This window comes from Haemorhous mexicanus, chromosome 15 (genome assembly GCF_027477595.1).
Source record: "Haemorhous mexicanus isolate bHaeMex1 chromosome 15, bHaeMex1.pri, whole genome shotgun sequence".
Lineage (NCBI taxonomy): Eukaryota > Metazoa > Chordata > Aves > Passeriformes > Fringillidae > Haemorhous > Haemorhous mexicanus.
Window position 1 is genome coordinate 1999068 of NC_082355.1, and position 16549 is coordinate 2015616.

At 44.6% G+C, this 16549-nt stretch overlaps 1 protein-coding gene across 1 annotated transcript in view; it reads left to right on the top strand.

The window, feature by feature from the left end:
* Nucleotides 1–16549, top strand: part of UBTD2 (ubiquitin domain containing 2) — a 48888-nt gene that overhangs the window by 24822 nt on the left and 7517 nt on the right. The window lies entirely within an intron of this gene.

The following is a 16549-nucleotide window of genomic DNA, read 5'->3' on the forward strand; positions in this document are numbered from 1 at the left end:
AAAAATTTCCCAAAAATTTGGGGCTGGCAATCTGCTGTTAGATCCTGTGTGAGATAAACTGCAAGCTCTTATTTTGGGTACTTTCCCCTTTGTTTTGTTATTCTGAATCCTGCTGGGTGGGTGGTTGTTTTCCAAGTTATATTTCCCTTACTCCACAGCTCTGAAATAAATCCCTTCCCTATATTCCTAACAGAAATACAGTGAGAGGGGGTGGCAAGAAGTTCCTGATCAAGTCACCATTCAGATAAATGGCAATAATAACTCAGAAATTACATTTTTGCAGACTGAAGAGAGTTGCTGCATTGTTTTTAGTTGCTAAAATAACAATTGCTCATGTCAGGAAAATTTAATTTATGGAACAAAATTCAGGTTACTTTTCACTGTGGTGTCTCCCTCACATCAGGCTGCAGCCCTCAAAAATTGTCTTGAAAGTGGGAAAGTTCCTCTCTGTGAGGGTCTGAGTCTGTTTGGCCACACAGAACCCTGGTAAAAACATAATTCTCTTAACCAGGGAAGGTTTGGAGGCAGGAGCAGCCAGGGGGATGTGATTTCTGTCATGAGTGTGCTGAGCCCCTGTGAATGAGCTGCTCTGGCAGGGCTGGGCACTCAGCTGAGAGGTTTTCAGGGGAAAACACTCAATTTATGGCATCAAACCCTGCAGAGGAGGTGCTGGGCACGTGGGGTCTGTGCTGCCTTGTTAGGGTGGCACAACAGCTTGAGATTGGGAGGGAGGAGTTGGAGAAATCCAAAGTTGGAGCAGTTGAATCCTGCCTGGAAGGCTCAGCCTGGCTCTGGGGGCACAGGGCAGTCCCTGGTGGGGCTCAGGAAAACAGGGGATGTCTCATGTGCAGGTTCAAAGCTCCCAGATTTGGGTAAAAAATGAATGTGAGCTCTTAAATCTGTTTTTCCAGCAGTTTGCTTCGAGTCCTGCCTCCTGCTGGCAGGTTGTAATCTGCTTTTTAAGGCCCTCATGCAGAATATTGAGAGTATCTGAGAAATAACTCAGAAATCAAAGCTGTACCAGGGGCTCTGCTGCCCAAGTCAGGCCTGGCTTGAGGCTGAATTCCAAACAGAGAGAATATTTCGAATTTTTATCCAGGATGTGGAGCTTACTGGGGATTTTTCTACCCACAGAATGGCATTATTTATTTTTATTCAGCTTTCTGACACGTTTGGGCATCAGCTGTTGGCAAAGTTCTCTGTGCAGTGTGACCTGCCCAGTGCAGAGAGAGCTGCTGCTTCTAGAAATCCAAATATTCCCCTGGCAGTGCCGTGGCTGAGGAGATGGTGGATCAAATCCTCTCATTATTTTGGGCAAAACTGGGGAAGAAGGGGAAATAGCTGTGAGGAAATCCAGCTGTGGTGTCTGCAGCAGGATCCTGTGATCCTGGAGCTGCTGGGCTCTGCCTGCTTGGGGACCACTGGCACTGCTGAAATTCAACTTTTAGTCCTTTTTGTTGTTGTTTTTGGGGTTCTTTTTTGTTTGTTTTTGTTTTGGGGTTGTTTTGTTTTGTTGTTGTTTTTTGGGTTTTTTGGTTTTTGGGGTTTTTTTCCCTGTTTTTTTTTCTTTAGGGTTTTTGTTGTGGGTTGGTTTTTTTGTTGTTTGTTGGTGGTTCTTTGTTTTGTTTTGGGTTTTTTGGTTGTTGTTGTTTTGTTTGGTTTGGTTTGTTTGTTTTGGTTTTTTTTCCTCTGGATCTCTTTACCAGCCCAGGCTCTGTCTTCTATAACAAAGTTTGGATGAAAATTGAGCCTCAGGCTGGGCCAGGGCAGGCTCAGGGTGGGCACAGCAGGAATTTCCCCATGGAAAGGGAGCTCAGCACTGGAACTGCCCAGGGAGATTTGGATCCCCACCCCTGGAGGTGCCCTCTGTATTCCTGGTGGGAATCTAAATACTTCCCCCAGAAAACCCAACATTTGTTGGATAAATTCCTTTAAATCTATGGGAAAAAAAAAAAAAAAAAGAAAGATTTCTCACTAATTTTTTCTTCTGCAAAGTGCTGCCATGCCAGGGGCTGTGGTGTTTCATTTATTTGCTGGGTGTACAACAAGAGGCTTTTAAAAAACAAAAGGCAAGGCAAGCCCCACATCTGCCTGTCCCTGGGCTCAAGGCAGGGCTTCCTGAGAAAATGAAACCTTGCAGGAAGGGGAGGAGGAAGAGGAGGGGGCTGGGCAGTGAGGAAGGACTGACAAACTCAGGTTTTGCACCCGGAGACTCGGCCTGAGCTGATGCTGCAAAAATCAAATTGCTTTTTTTATTCCAGAATCCTACAGGATCCTGATCCTACAGGAAAGGGAGGGGGGAAAAATATAAAATAACAAATCAAAAATCCCTTGTGAGGCTCCTTTCAGGCAGATCTGTCACTCCTGTGCTGTGAGGAAGACTCTCCCAGTGTAATTTCTCTAATGGGTGCCTTTTGCTGGCTTCTGCTGTTAAAAATAGCATGTAAGAAGTATTAAATAAATAAATAAGCTCGTGGGATGGGCTTAGCACTTCTCATCTATCTTGGGTGACTCTGTGGGATGGCTTTAAAAATAGAAATAACGTTATCACCAATTTATACTTCTTTTTTTCTCCTCCTCCTGTCTTAAAGTAGCACATCCTCCATATTTTATTAATGAGCCCATTTCAGTTTCATGCAGAAGAGTTTTCCATACTTCTCAGCTGTCAGACAGGAAATCTTGGAGTGTGTAGTATTTTATAATCATCTTCATGTTGAGCTGAACTTGGCCTGCAAGTCATTAATATTAATTGCAATCTGGCTGGGGTTAAGTGGAGTTTTGAAATTCCAGGCTGGACACTTGAGGAGCTGCAGCAGAGTTCCCAGGATACTGGGGTTAAATATCTCAGAGATTGCATCTTTGCAGCCCTTGCATTGTTTTGCTTTGTGGCTAAAATATAAAATGGAGATGGCAGAAAAACTCAATTTATACAGGGGAAGGTTGTAATAAAATGCAGGTTACCTTTAATAGGCAATAAAATACAATACATGAGATTTACCAAAAAAAAATTACAAAAAAAATACAATAAGAAATTTACAAAAAATAAATACAACAAAACAAATTTTACCCTTAAAGCCACTCCACCATCAGCTTTGGGTGGGGCTGTTTTTAACCCTTACTAGGCAGTAAATTCCAGGGTGGGTATTGGGGTTGAGCTCAGGATATTGGGGCTGAGCTCCTTTCATGCTGTTGGAGTGATGGAAGGGTCTCTCTGCTGAGTTTTCAGCTTTTCTGGGCCTCCAGACACAGCTCCTGTGGCCCCAGCTGCCTTTTCCTGGCAGCAGCTCTGGCTCTTTATTTGCTGGATCCCCAAAAGTGGGATGGGAATATTTCCCTGAAATGCTGGGGAGAAGGAAAGGGCATCACTGGGATATTCCCACTCTGAATGGAGCATTTTCTTCTCCTTTGGGTGAAATATGAATTAGAAAAGCATAAAAAAGTCCTAAATGACCACAAGGAAAGCCCTCAAAGCCAGGAGCAGCAGAGTGGGGAAGGCATGGGGGGTTCCCCACAAATTCCTAATTCCAGCAAAACCCTGCTAATCCAATCACACACAATCCCAGACTTATTTAGGTTGGAAAAGATTTCCAAGCTGCAGTCCAGCTTGTGAGCAGCCCCAGCCTGTGACAGAGCTCTGAGTGCCACCTGCAGACCTCTCAGTCCCAGATTTATCAGTGCCACAGGTGAGTCCAACATTGCCTTCAGACAAAAAGCAAAATGACAGAGCTGCAGCTCTGGAGCTGCCTGATTTCCAGGAGGAGCACACAACTCTGGAATCTGTTCCCTGGACACCTCCAGGGGTGGAGCAGCTTTGGATTTTGGGTGTTTTGAATATTTATCACTGCTACTCAATATAAAAAGTCACCCTTTGCTGTGTTGAAAACTCCCTTTTTATTTTTGTTGATGGAAATCTCCATTTATTGAGTCTATTTCTTTTATTTGATGTTGGTGGAAAACAGAGCTGTCAGAGTGTGCTCCCAGCCCAGCCAGCCAAGCATCAGGATTGAAATTTGCACAGCACTTCAGAAATATCTGCCACAAAATGCCATCAAGAGTAGGAGGTTTTAACACTGGCCATTCCAGGGATGGTTCCTGTAAATTAAAGAGCTCCAGGGGTGGAGCTCTGTCCTTCTGCAATATTGGAGTTACCTGCTGTGCTGATGAATTTGTGATGGGGTGAATCTGTACAGTGAATTTTGCTGTGGAACCTTTAGCATTTCAATGGAATCCCCTGTGAACTGCTGCCCTTAAAGCCTGCAGCTCCTTCTGGTTTTTCTTCCTCTTGTCCTTGAAAATTGCTGTATCCATTGCTGGGAATTAAAGCTGCAGGAATTGCTTCCTTGTCTGAAGAGGCTTTTTAATTATCATTCAAAATCATATTTTTGCTGGATTACATTCTCTGCACACGTGTAAACCATTGCTGGACAATGTGTTTTTCCTGTGAGGATACCAAATACTCGCTCAGGTTTCTCTAATGCCCCTTTAAAGTGATATTTTGGTGGCTGTGGCTGTCTAATTTTAGATTCCAGCAGAGTTATGAAAGCTTTGGGAGGTCTGGCTATCAAAGCCTGTCTGTCAATATGATCAGCAGTAGCACTGAGAGGAAAATGCAGCCCATGAAAGTTGAGCAAACTCTAAAATCTGCAGTGAATATCATAAAATTTACAGCTGAGCCTCCTGGTTTGTTGCTTTGGGGATTTTTTTTTATAAACTCTGCTCAGGAGACAGCAGTTCTTAGTTCGAGGGAAGCTTTTTCTGGTTTGTTTTTACTTCAGTTTAAAAAAAACCCAAAAGGCAAGGGATTAAAAACCCAAAATTGCTGCTGCCTTGTGAGGAAGCAGACAAGCTGCTGCTGGCACTGAGGCTGTGTGTGCATTAGCAGAGTGCTTTTATTTTGCTTTTCCTTCTACACATCCACGTCTATTTTTAAGGGTTCTTGACGTCAGGTCCCCTCTGTAGGCTGGGAGGCTGAAATGGGGAGGGAATGCTTTGGGAATTTCATAAAAGGGCTGCTTGATCCCTCCTGCCTCCCAGCACCAGGCATCCTCTGGGAAAGGGCTGGGAGCTGCAGCCCAGTTTGGGTGTTCCAGCCCCTGCAGCACAGGGACAGGGGGGACAGAAATGGCTCTGCTGGCTCTGCTCCTGCTCCTCTGGGCCCTGCTGAGCCGTGGGGGAGCCCCAAAATCCAATTCCCAGAGTGCAGGAGCCCAACTCATCCCAAAATCTATTTCCCAGAGCAGGGCAGCCCAGCTCATCCCCAAACCCCATTTTTTGGAATGTGGGAGCCCAGCTCACCCCAAAATCCAATTCCCAGCTCATCCCAAAATCTATTTCTTAGAGCTGGGGAGCCCAGCACATCCCCAAAATCCATTTCCCAGAGCAAGGGAGCCCAGCTCATCCCAAAATCCATTTTTTTGAGTATTTGGAGCTCATCCCCAAATCCATTTCCCAGGTCATCCCCAAATCCATTTCCCAGGTCATCCCCAAATCCATTTCCCAGCTCATTCCCAAACCATTTCCCAGCTCATCCCCAAACCATTTCCCAGCTCATCCCCAAACCATTTCCCAGCTCATTCCCAAATCCATTTCCCAGCTCATTCCCAAATCCATTTCCCAGCTCATCCCCAAACCATTTCCCAGCTCATTCCCAAATCCATTTCCCAACTCATGCCCAAATTCATTTCCCAACTCATCCCCAAATCCATTTCCCAGCTCATCCCCAAATCCATTTCCCAGCTCATCCCCAAATCCATTTCCCAACTCATCCCCAAATCCATTTCCCAGCTCACCCCCAAATCCATTTCCCAGCTCATCCCCAAATCCATTTCCCAAATCATCCCCAAATCCATTTCCCAGCTCATTCCCAAATCCATTTCCCAGCTCATCCCCAAATCCATTTCCCAACTCATCCCCAAATCCATTTCCCAGAGTGGGAGAGCCCAGCTCATCCCAAAATCCATTTTTTGGAGTATTTGGAGCTCACCCCCAAATCCATTTCCCAACTCATGCCCGAATTCATTTCCCAGCTCATCCCCAAATCCATTTCCCAGCTCACCCCCAAATCCATTTCCCAGAGTGGGAGAGCCCAGCTCATCCCAAAATCCATTTTTTGAGTATTTGGAGCTCATTCCCAAATCCATTTCCCAGCTCATCCCAAAATCCATTTTTGGAGTATTTGGAGCTCATTCCCAAATCCATTTCCCAGCTCATTCCCAAATCCATTTCCCAGCTCATCCCCAAATCCATTTCCCAGCTCATCCCCAAATCCATTTCCCAGCTCATCCCCAAATCCATTTCCCAGCTCATCCCCAAATCCATTTCCCAACTCATTCCCAAATCCATTTCCCAGCTCACCCCCAAATCCATTTCCCAGCTCATCCCAAAATCCATTTTTGTAGTATTTGGAGCTCACCCCCAAATCCATTTCCCAGCTCATTCCCAAATCCATTTCCCAGCTCATTCCCAAATCCATTTCCCAGCTCATTCCCAAATCCATTTCCCAGCTCATTCCCAAATCCATTTCCCAGCTCATCCCCAAATCCATTTCCCAGCTCACCCCCAAATGCACTGCCTGAGCAGCCCTGGCTGCTCACAGTGCCTCCTGCAGAGGAGCAGTTCCCAGATCTCTGCCTCTCTCCGTGCCCAGGCACAGGATTTGCCTTTTTCTCAGGAGGCTCCATCCAGAGGAAGGATCCTCAGCTCCAGGCTGAGTGCCTGCATTTGGGATTTCCCTGCTCCAGCTTCCCTCAGCCTGCTCAGGGCACAGTGGCAGCTCCTCCTCCTCTGCTGCCTCTTCCTTTGGTGATTTTTGGCATTTCCTGTGTCCATCACACCTGGGAAAATGGCTTTTTTCCCTTGGGAATGGCCGTGGTCCTAGTAAAGGATGTGCTTTGTTGCTGTGTCTCCAAATCCCTCCTGACCTTGGAATAGAATCCCTTTCCTCACAACCTCCTGCAATGAAGAGGCTGCTTTCCATCATTTCTGCTGTGATTAATGTTTCTAAAATAGATCACAACATCCTTTCTGAGGGATGCTGAATTCCCAGTGTTTTCTTCAAGTGGAAGGAAAACGAATCAAATGCTCAGGATGTAAAGCAATTGTGGCTGGCTGGAATATTTACATATCTAAGTGCAGGTTAGAAACTCTCAACCCTTCAAGTAAAAACCCCACTTAGGGCTCCATCCTACAGTTGTTTTCCTTAAATATCCTTAAATTTCCTTAAATATCTTTAACTTCTGCTCTTGTGTTTTGAAAGGTATTTTGAGGAGCTTTGTCAACAGAATTTTTGGGCTCTTCTGAGTCCCTTCCCCTGCAGCCCTGCCTCTCTGTTTCCTGCCTTTGGTTTCAGTTTGTCTTGCTGCTCTGGGGAGGATGACTGAGCAGCACTTTTCAGAAATGCTGTTTTAGGGGGTTTTTTAAGCATTGATGTGTGACCAGAAAATGGCAGCTAACTCCTTTAAGGAGAAAAACAAAACAAAACAAACAAAAAAAAAAGCAACAAACCCAAACTGGCCACGAGATGCTGAAAATAAACCAGATTTGTGCCAAAAGAACTTCTCAAATTCCTCGTGGAGGGAGCTGCTGGTTGGTCTGGGTGTTGCAGGTGTTCCAGCCAGGAGTGGCTGGCTCAGGTGCTGACAGCCCTGTGCTCTCTGATGGTGGTCAGGACATGGTGTCTGCTTCATGAAATATTCCCCAGTCATCTCCAGCTCGTGATGCTTTATTCCATATTCCCCAGGAGTGGACATTTCCTCATCACTGGCTGCTTCCAGTGCAGGGGCTGAGGATCAGCCTCATCTGCCTTGCTGGCAGCTTGGCAAATGAGAAAAAGAAAGATGAGCTCTTTAAATGGGAGTGGGAAATGAAGTTTAAAATGGTTTTTTCCCTGAAGATTCCAGTGAGAGCCTTCCCTGGTGATCTCCAGGGGTGGCTCTGCTGGCTTTGGAATTGTGGTTTGCAGTGGATTTGGTGTTCCTGGAGGGATTGGTGCCCTCAGGGTGGGAGATGGGGGGCTCAGCCATTCCTAAGGGAGTTGCTGCATTGTTTTTAGTTGCTAAAATATCAATTGTGGATGTCAGGAAAATTTAATTTAAGGAATAAAATCCAGGTTCCCTTTCACCATGGTGTCTCCCTCACATCAGGCTGCAGCCCTCAAAAATTGTCTTGAAAGTGGGAAAGTTCCTCTCTGTGAGGGTCTGAGTCTGTTTGGCCACACAGAATCCTGGTAAAAACATAATTCTCTTAACCAGGGAAGGTTTGGAGGCAGGAGCAGCCAGGGGGATGTGATTTCTGTCATGAGTGTGCTGAGCCCCCGTGAATGAGCTGCTCTGGCAGGGCTGGGCACTCAGCTGAGAGGTTTTCAGGGGAAAACACTCAATTTATGGCATCAATCCCTGCAGAGGAGGTGCTGGGCACGCTGCTGAAATATCAATTCCTTGGGTGTCCCACCTGCTTCTGGCTCATCCCACTCCTCCTCCATCACCTCCACTGGATTGTGGCCAAAACTCTTGGCATCTTCTGCTGCTTTGGCTTCAGGAATGGAAAGAATAACAATAACAATAATAATAATAATAATAATAAGATGGTGACTGTGTTTTGACTGCTTGAAACGGCACAGGAACAATGAAACCTCCAAGTGCTTTCCATAATTCCTGAGTGACCGAGGAAGGTTTTCAGAGAAGGTCACAGGTACAGCAAGGCCTTGAAGTTTTAACCTTTTTGGGCTCTCACCATCTGTGCAGCCTCTGCTCGGGGCACGTTCAGGGTGTGAGGCAGCACCAACACTCACTCTTCCACCTTTGTGCTTAATCAGTCAGTTTTCCTCTTTTTTTTATTTTAAATAAGGGCCACTTATTTTATTTTATTTTATTTTATTTTATTTTATTTTATTTTATTTTATTTTATTTTATTTTATATTTTATGTTATTTTATGATGTTATTTAATGGTATTTTATGATGTTATTTAATGGTATTTTATATTATTTATGTTTGTTATTTTATATGTTATGTTATTTTTAACTTTTTTAAAATTTATTTTTATTTTATTTTATTTTATGTTATTTTATTTTATATTTTATGTTATTTTATGATGTTATTTAATGTTATTTTATATTATTTATGTTTGTTATTTTATATGTTATGTTATTTTTAACTTTTTAAAAATTTATTTTAATTTAATTTAATTTTTATTTTATTTTAATTTTTATTTGGTTTATTTCAATTTTTTATTTTTTATTTATTTTAATTTTGTTTAATTTTAATTTTATTTTATTTAAATTTTTATGTATTTAATTTTATTGTTTTATTTTATATGTTATGTTATGGTTTGTTATTTTTATTTTTTTTAATATATTTAATTTTATTTTTATTTTATTTTTATTTTAATTTCTTTTAATTTCATTTAATTTATTTTGCTAATTTTTCTTTTATTTTTAAATTTTATTTATTTTTACTTTATTTTTTTACTTTATTTTTTTTTAATTTTTATTTTATTAATTTTTATTTTACTTTATTTTATTTTTTATTTATTTGATTTTATTTTAAATAAGTGCCTCTGCTCTGAAAGAGCAGCACTGTGGAGGTGAGGAGCAAATAAAGACCTCTGAGATCTTCTGTAACCTCCTTTAACCCCTGCCCCCCACAGCCTGAGCCACCCTGTGCTGGATTTGATTTCAGATGTGGGCACTGCTCTGGGGTCCTGCCAGGCTGCCTGAGCTCCTGGAGCACGACTGAGCATGGAAATGAGTGAGTGGCAGGCTCGGGGCAGGTCCTGGAAGGGCAGCGGGTCCTGGAAGGGCAGCGGGTCCTGGAAGGGCAGCACGGCCTGCAGGAGGTGCGAGCAGGACCTCAAACCCTGCCAGGGCAGTGCTGCAGGGATGCAGTGCAGCCCCAGGTGCTGAGGATGTTCTGCTTTCCTCTTCTCCAAAACCCTCCAGCCCCTCGAAGAAGCTGGAGAATGCAGAACAGCAGGAAGAGAGAGGGTACACAGAGGAGCTCTTTTACCAACCATTTTATTTTTAAATTTTGCTCTAAGAAGCCTGTCTAGACAGGCATCTATTTCCATGACATGCAAAGCAGAGTAGTAGCTGAATACTTCATTAGTAAAATGACTTGTCATCTTTGAACCCTGCTGGAATATCTCCTGGCAGCTGCTCCTTCCCTGCAGTACCAGATCCAAGTTTTGCAGGGCCATGGGAGTAGCAGTACATATGGTGCTGTTAACGGGACAGCTCCTGAGCATTAGTGCATGATTACTGTATTTATCAAAGGCAGTAAGTGCCCAGCCTGGGGAGCAGCAGCTCTGGGGAAGGATGAGGTTTTTTGTGGAAGCTGCACTGCTGGGAGACGTGGAGCTCTCTGGTGCAGGTCCCTTCTTCCCTGCTCTCCCTCAGGTCACTGAGCTGGGGTGACAGCTCCAGCTCCTCTGCCAGGATTGCCAGTGCTGCTGCTGGCATTAGTGTGGATTCCAAGAGGAATTTGGGGGGATTTGGTTCCCTGAGCACCCCTTTCCCAAGTGTCCCATCCCTGTTCCCTCTGCTCTCCCCTCTCCAGCACGTTGGCACAGCTGGGGCTCAAACCTGAACAGAAGTGGCTCATTGAGCTGGTGCAGAAATTCCTCTGCTTCAGAAGGCTGTGTTAATTATCCCTCACCTTCAGCCTAGTTAATTAGTGCTAATGAGGGAAGTGATGCTGGTGCTCTGCTGTGATAAAGGGAGAGGATCAGCGAGCCCAGCGATGCACATGGCACACGTGCAGCAGGCTTTTCCCAAAATTTGGGGGGTGGGGACCCTAAAGCTGATCCAGTGCCACCCCTGCCATAGCAGGGACAGCTCCCACTGCCCTGGATTTTTCCTGGACACTTCCAGGGATGGGGCAGGCACAGTTTCTCAGGACAAGCTGTTCAGTGAGCAGCCTGCCCTGTGTTAGGGTGGGCTGTGCTTGGTTTGGGGCAGGAGGGCTTGGATACACCTGGGGGATCTTTGGTTGCATTCTCCAGCTTTTAAAAAAGTCTTATTTTGGCATTACAGCATGAGGAAATCTTCATTCTGTGGAGAGTGGCAGAGCCCTGGAGCAGATGCCCAGGGAGGTTGTGGAATTCCCTCTCTGGGGACATCCCAGACCCACCTGGATGTGTCCCTGTGTCACCTGCTCCAGGTGACCCTGCCTGGGAAGGGTTGGACTGGGTGATCTCCAGAGACCCCTTCTGACCCCAACCATTGTGTGGCTGCAGGAAAAGCAGCTGGGGAGGATCCTCGAGGTTGGGAAGGCTGTCAGAGTCTCTTATTTTCCCCTCTTCTCAATTTCAATTCCTGTGTGTGGGAATTTCAGTTCACAAGTGGGAGTGAGCTGGTCCTGCTCACCCAGCAGCTCCTGGAGCCCTGGGATCTCCTGCTGCCTCTGGGAGTTCTTCCCCAGCATGGAATGGAGCCAGACCAATAATGTTCCCATAATGGAAGAGCTGTTTTTCAGTGGATTAGAAATGAGAATTATTAAATGCTTAACACTCCCTGCAAAGCCATTCCTTCAGGAATGGGAGCAGAGCAGTGCCCTGCCTCGGGATCCAAACTTTGTCCAGCAGCTTTCTGCCAGCTCAAATCTGCATAACCCATGGAAACTGAGTGTGCAAGGAGCACAGGAGGGGGTTTGTGTGGGTGCTTTGTTATCCAGTGTTCCCCCCACACCATTAATTCTTTGCTGTTGTCTCTCCACCATGCAAGGCACTGACATGGAAGGGAAAACACTATTCCCACAAATTTCCCTCTGGAAAAGGGGAAAGCCACTCAGGTGACAGCAGCCTTGGACACTTCCAGGGATGAACTGTTGGGATTAAGTCAGGAAGAGCTTTTTGGTGTGAATTCCTCCCCAGCACTGTGTGTTTGCCCCTGTCCCAGCCCTGCTCCCCCTCTGCAGGAGCCACCCTCCACCTCTCCCACGAGTTCCTGATGTCAGCACAGGGATTTTTTTCCTTATCAATTTTGTCTTTCCCAGTTCAGACCTAGAATCAGCAGCTAATAAAGATGAAGAGATAATTCAGCTTTTCTGCCTCATCATTGCTCTCCAGGAACTGCTCTGCTCCAAGACCCAGAGACTTCTTTGTTTTCCTTCTGAATTTCAGGCATCAGTGATTTATATTGGGTCCAAATCAATACTCCACAGGTGAGAGCTCTGCTTTCCCCAATTTATTCAGCAATCCAGGCTCAGCTTGGCTTTGGAATGGAGATTTTCAGTCAGAAAAACAACTGAGCCAGCTGTTCCTTGGGCAAATGTGTTCTACACAGACAGTCAAATTAGCTGAGTCTCACTGCACTGCTGCGTTTGGGTTGTGTTGTCTTAATTTCTCTTCCTGCAGCAAATCTGGCTGAGAGAAGGGGGAAAATAAAATGGAAATCTGCTCAGTTCTTAAGTTTTGGGTGTTTCTGAGCAATGCTCCTCAAAATTGCTATAAAGCCTAAAGTAGAAAGCACTTTATGAAGAGAAAACAAGAATTTTCCTGCTTTTCCTGAAGAGAATGGTGTGCAGCTTAAGGAAATGCCAAAATGCCATTTCAAATGCATTAAAACTTTCCATGTTTTCAGGTGAGTGTGACCATATTTGCTAGATTTAATAACTCCTGCAAGAGCTGACCTTGCTGTCACTGAGAGCTCTTAAATCGTTTGTCCTGCAGGAGGATGAGTGAGTCCAAACTCTGAGCTGCTTAGGGGTGGAAGCAGTATTTCAACCAGTCCTTTTTAGTGTTTTCCCTTCCAAATCCAGTGAAATACCCTCATCATGTTCATAAAACAAAGTTTTTGTGGCTGGCAAAGCAATTAATTTCAGAATGTTCCCATTCCCTTATGCTTGATGATCACATCTGCTTATTTTTCCCTCTGAAATTCTCAAGCTGTCTCCTACCTGGATAACAACCAACAAGAAGCTCTGCCTTGGATCCTTCCAGAATCCCTCTCTCTCCAAGCCCCTGGTAGCTCTGAAATATTAAACTAATCCCATCTGCTGTTGTTTTTTGCATTGTCTGCCCCCCTTCCTTCCTTCCTGCTGAAGGAATCTGCCCCTTCCAGAGGTTTCTTTGGATGATCCAGCAGTGAAAACTCCAATCCTGGAGGCTTTGGTATCTGAACCTCTCAGGTTTGGGGAAGGGAAGGGGAATGAAGCTCAGCTGGGATGTGGGCTGGTTGTTCCTGCAGCTCTGAGCATCTCTGTGCTGCCTTTTCCTCCTCTGCTTACAGGAGGCTGCATCCCTCCTGTGCTGGAAGGACCCTGCTGCCCAAGGGACAGAAAAACCTAAAAACTATTTCTTTCTTTCTTGTTTTTCACTTTCTCATAAAAACTTTCCAGTCTTTTAGTGCCCCTTCCAGCTAAATGTGGTCCAAGCTGCTGTATCCTGCAGGAAGGGTCAGAAATTGGATTTTCAGTTAGAACAGCAAGGTTAGGAAGTGTTCACTGGTTGGGGTGTTTGATTTCCTGTGATTTTCAGTTAGAACACCAATGCTAGGAAGTGTTCTCTAGTTGGGATATTTGATTTGTTGTGATTTTCAGTTAGAACATCAATCTTAGGACATGCTCTCTAGTTGGGATGTTTGCTGTTCTAACTGAAAATCACAAAAAAAAAACAATGTTAGGACATGATCTCTAGTTGGGGTGTTTGATTTCCTGTGATTTTCAGTTAGAACACCAATGCTAGGAAGTGTTCTCTAGTTGGGATATTTGATTTTTTTGTGATTTTCACTTAGAACAGCAATGTTAGGACATGATCTCTAGTTGGGATGTTTGCTGTTCTAACTGAAAATCACAAAAAAAACCAATGTTAGGACATGATCTCTAGTTGGGGTATTTGATTTCCTGTGATTTTCAGTTAGAGCAGCAATGTCAGGATGTGCTCTCTAGTTGGGGTATTTGATTTTCTGTGATTTTCAGTCAGAATAGCAATGCTTGGTTGTGTTGTCCAGTTTGGATATTTGATTTTCTGTATTGGATTTTCTCTTAGAACAGCAATGTTGGGATGTTTGGGGACTTGGGACAGGGGACATTTCCTCCAGGATGAAAGGAAGACTGGGATTACTGGTGAGGTTTATAACCTGTTCTGACATTAAAAATTTGGTAGAAACCATTTCTCAGTCTGGATTGGGACTGTGGGGTTTTATTGGCAAGAGCTTTCCTCTGCTGTGTCTCTTTCTATTTATTTGTTTGTTTTAGCTGCAGACCTCCAAGTTAGCTGCTGTTTGAGAGGATTTGTTTTAATATTGCTTATCTGATGATGATTAAGGAATCCAGTGTTTATAGCATCAGCTTTGAGCCATGTTAGTTCAGCTGGGCACCCAGATAAATGATGAAGGAATTCCTCAGCAAGCTCCCCCTGTTATTTAAAATTAACTCTTTGAGGTGCTCTTCTAAAGCTGATGAAAAAAATCCATTCTTTTTAAAAGAAGTGGATTTTAAAGAAATTTTAGCTACATGGAAAGGCTGTTGAGGTTTGGATTTTGGCTTGGTTTTAGCAGCAAATTTGTTTCTATGTCCTGTGACATTTTGCAAATAGATCGGTGAATTTAGTCCTGTGACATTTAGCAAATAGATGAGGAGTGAAATGAACATTGTGAAACAAAACTGAAGTGTGGGAGCTCCAGGCTTGGGTCTGTAAATGGCAAAGAACCATAAAAGGGTTTGGGTCCAGCACAGCTTGGATAAAAGTTGGTTTGCTCTGAAATTCATTAATGGTAAAACACTGTAATGAGTTGATGTAATTAGGTCATTTTATTTCCTTTTGTTTTGTTCTCTGGTACATCTCAGGGCACAGATGCCTGTACAAACAGAAATCCTAAACCATTGATCTTTTGAATGATTTCCTCTGTGTGTTTTTGCAAACCCAAATTATCCTTAAAAAAAGAGGATTTCTATCCAAAAGACTCCCAGAAGAAGATGCTGCTGTTACAGTGGGCTGGGTGACACCACATATCCCTGAGTTATAATTTTATATTGTGGTCATTTTGCTGATCAAACAGCAAAGTTTCAGACAACTCAGTGTCAGCATGAAAAAAACTCCAGATTTAAAAAATCCTTATGTCTAACAAGGAGCTCTTGGCTGGTGTGTGCAGAACAGAGTCAAAGAGGTTTTTAATATTCTGTAGCTCAAGGACCTGGCTCCTCTTCAAGCATTCCCAGCTCCCCAAGGATGGGGAATCTGGAAAATGACTGTGCCCCTCTAGGGGCAAACATGGAAATTGGTTCTCCAGGTAAATTCAGACCAGGGGAGAGGGGATTTAACCACAGTGAGAAGGGATTCCTGCTGGGATTTGGGATGCAGCTTCTTCAGTTTCCCAGGCTCTGCTTTCAGCCTTCTCTGCCTTGGATTGTTAAAACAGCACTGAAAATGTGCTGCTGCTTTTCTAGGGTAGCACTTGAAATCTGTTTTGGGAAGTAAAATCTTGATTTTTATCAAGTTACACTGTGAAAAGCTCAGCCTGTATTTGATGCTTCAGCATGTGGTAGAATTCCTGGGCACCCAGGTTATCCAGGTGATCCCAAGGGAGTTTAGGGAAATACAAATCCCTCCTGGCACTCCAGGGTTTGAATGTGGGGCTCAGAGATGCTGTGGAAACCCCAAATCCGTGCTGGGTGTTGTTCTGTGGTGGTGATGGAGCCACAGACTTGGGTGGCCGTGTTTGTTTGTCCTGGCAGTGCTCACTAAAACACCAGGCCTGCAAGAACCATCTCAGCAATTTGGGGATGTTTGAGGAGTTACAAAATCCTCCTTTCACAGAGCCCTCCTGCATTTTCACAGCTCAGGCTCAGCCTGCTGGAGTTGCTCCAAGTGGCATTTTTGTGTCCTGAACCTTGGCCATGCTGCTGCTGAAATGAGACATGGGAGCACATCCTCATCCCTCCTGCCTGCCTGGGGACTTTATCCTGGATTTTCTGGGTATTTGGCTCTTAGGGAGAGCTTTTATCTCAACCCAAAGTGTCTTTATGCAAAGAAAGTCTTTATGGGCATTGATGATTTTTGTTTTTATGCAGACAAGGTGGGCATTGATGGTTTTTGTCTTTATGCAGACAAGGTGGGGCATTGATGATTTTTGTCTTTATGCAGACAAGGTGGGCATTGATGATTTTTTTTCTGGTCCTTTAAAGCCTGAATTCCGACCTCACCTCTTGGGTGGTTGAAGAGCAGGGTAAACTTTCCAGAGTGAGCACTGCAGTGTGAGATGTGCCAGTGGAAATGTGCAGTGTGGAGTTCCCACTCATTCCCAGAGTGACCCCTGCAGTGTGAGATGTGCCAGGGATCCCCAGAGTGACCCCTGCAGTGTGAGATGTGCCCGCAATTCCCAGAGTGACCAGTGCAGTGTGAGATGTGCCAGTGGAATTGTGCAGTGTGGAGTTCCCACTCATTCCCAGAGTGACCCCTGCAGTGTGAGATGTGCCAGGGATCCCCACTCATTCCCAGAGTGACCCCTGCAGTGTGAGATGTGCCAGGGATTCCCAGAGTGACCTGTGCAGTGTGAGATGTGTCAGGAATTTCCTCTCATTCCCAGAGTGACCCCTGCAGTGTGACATGTGCCTG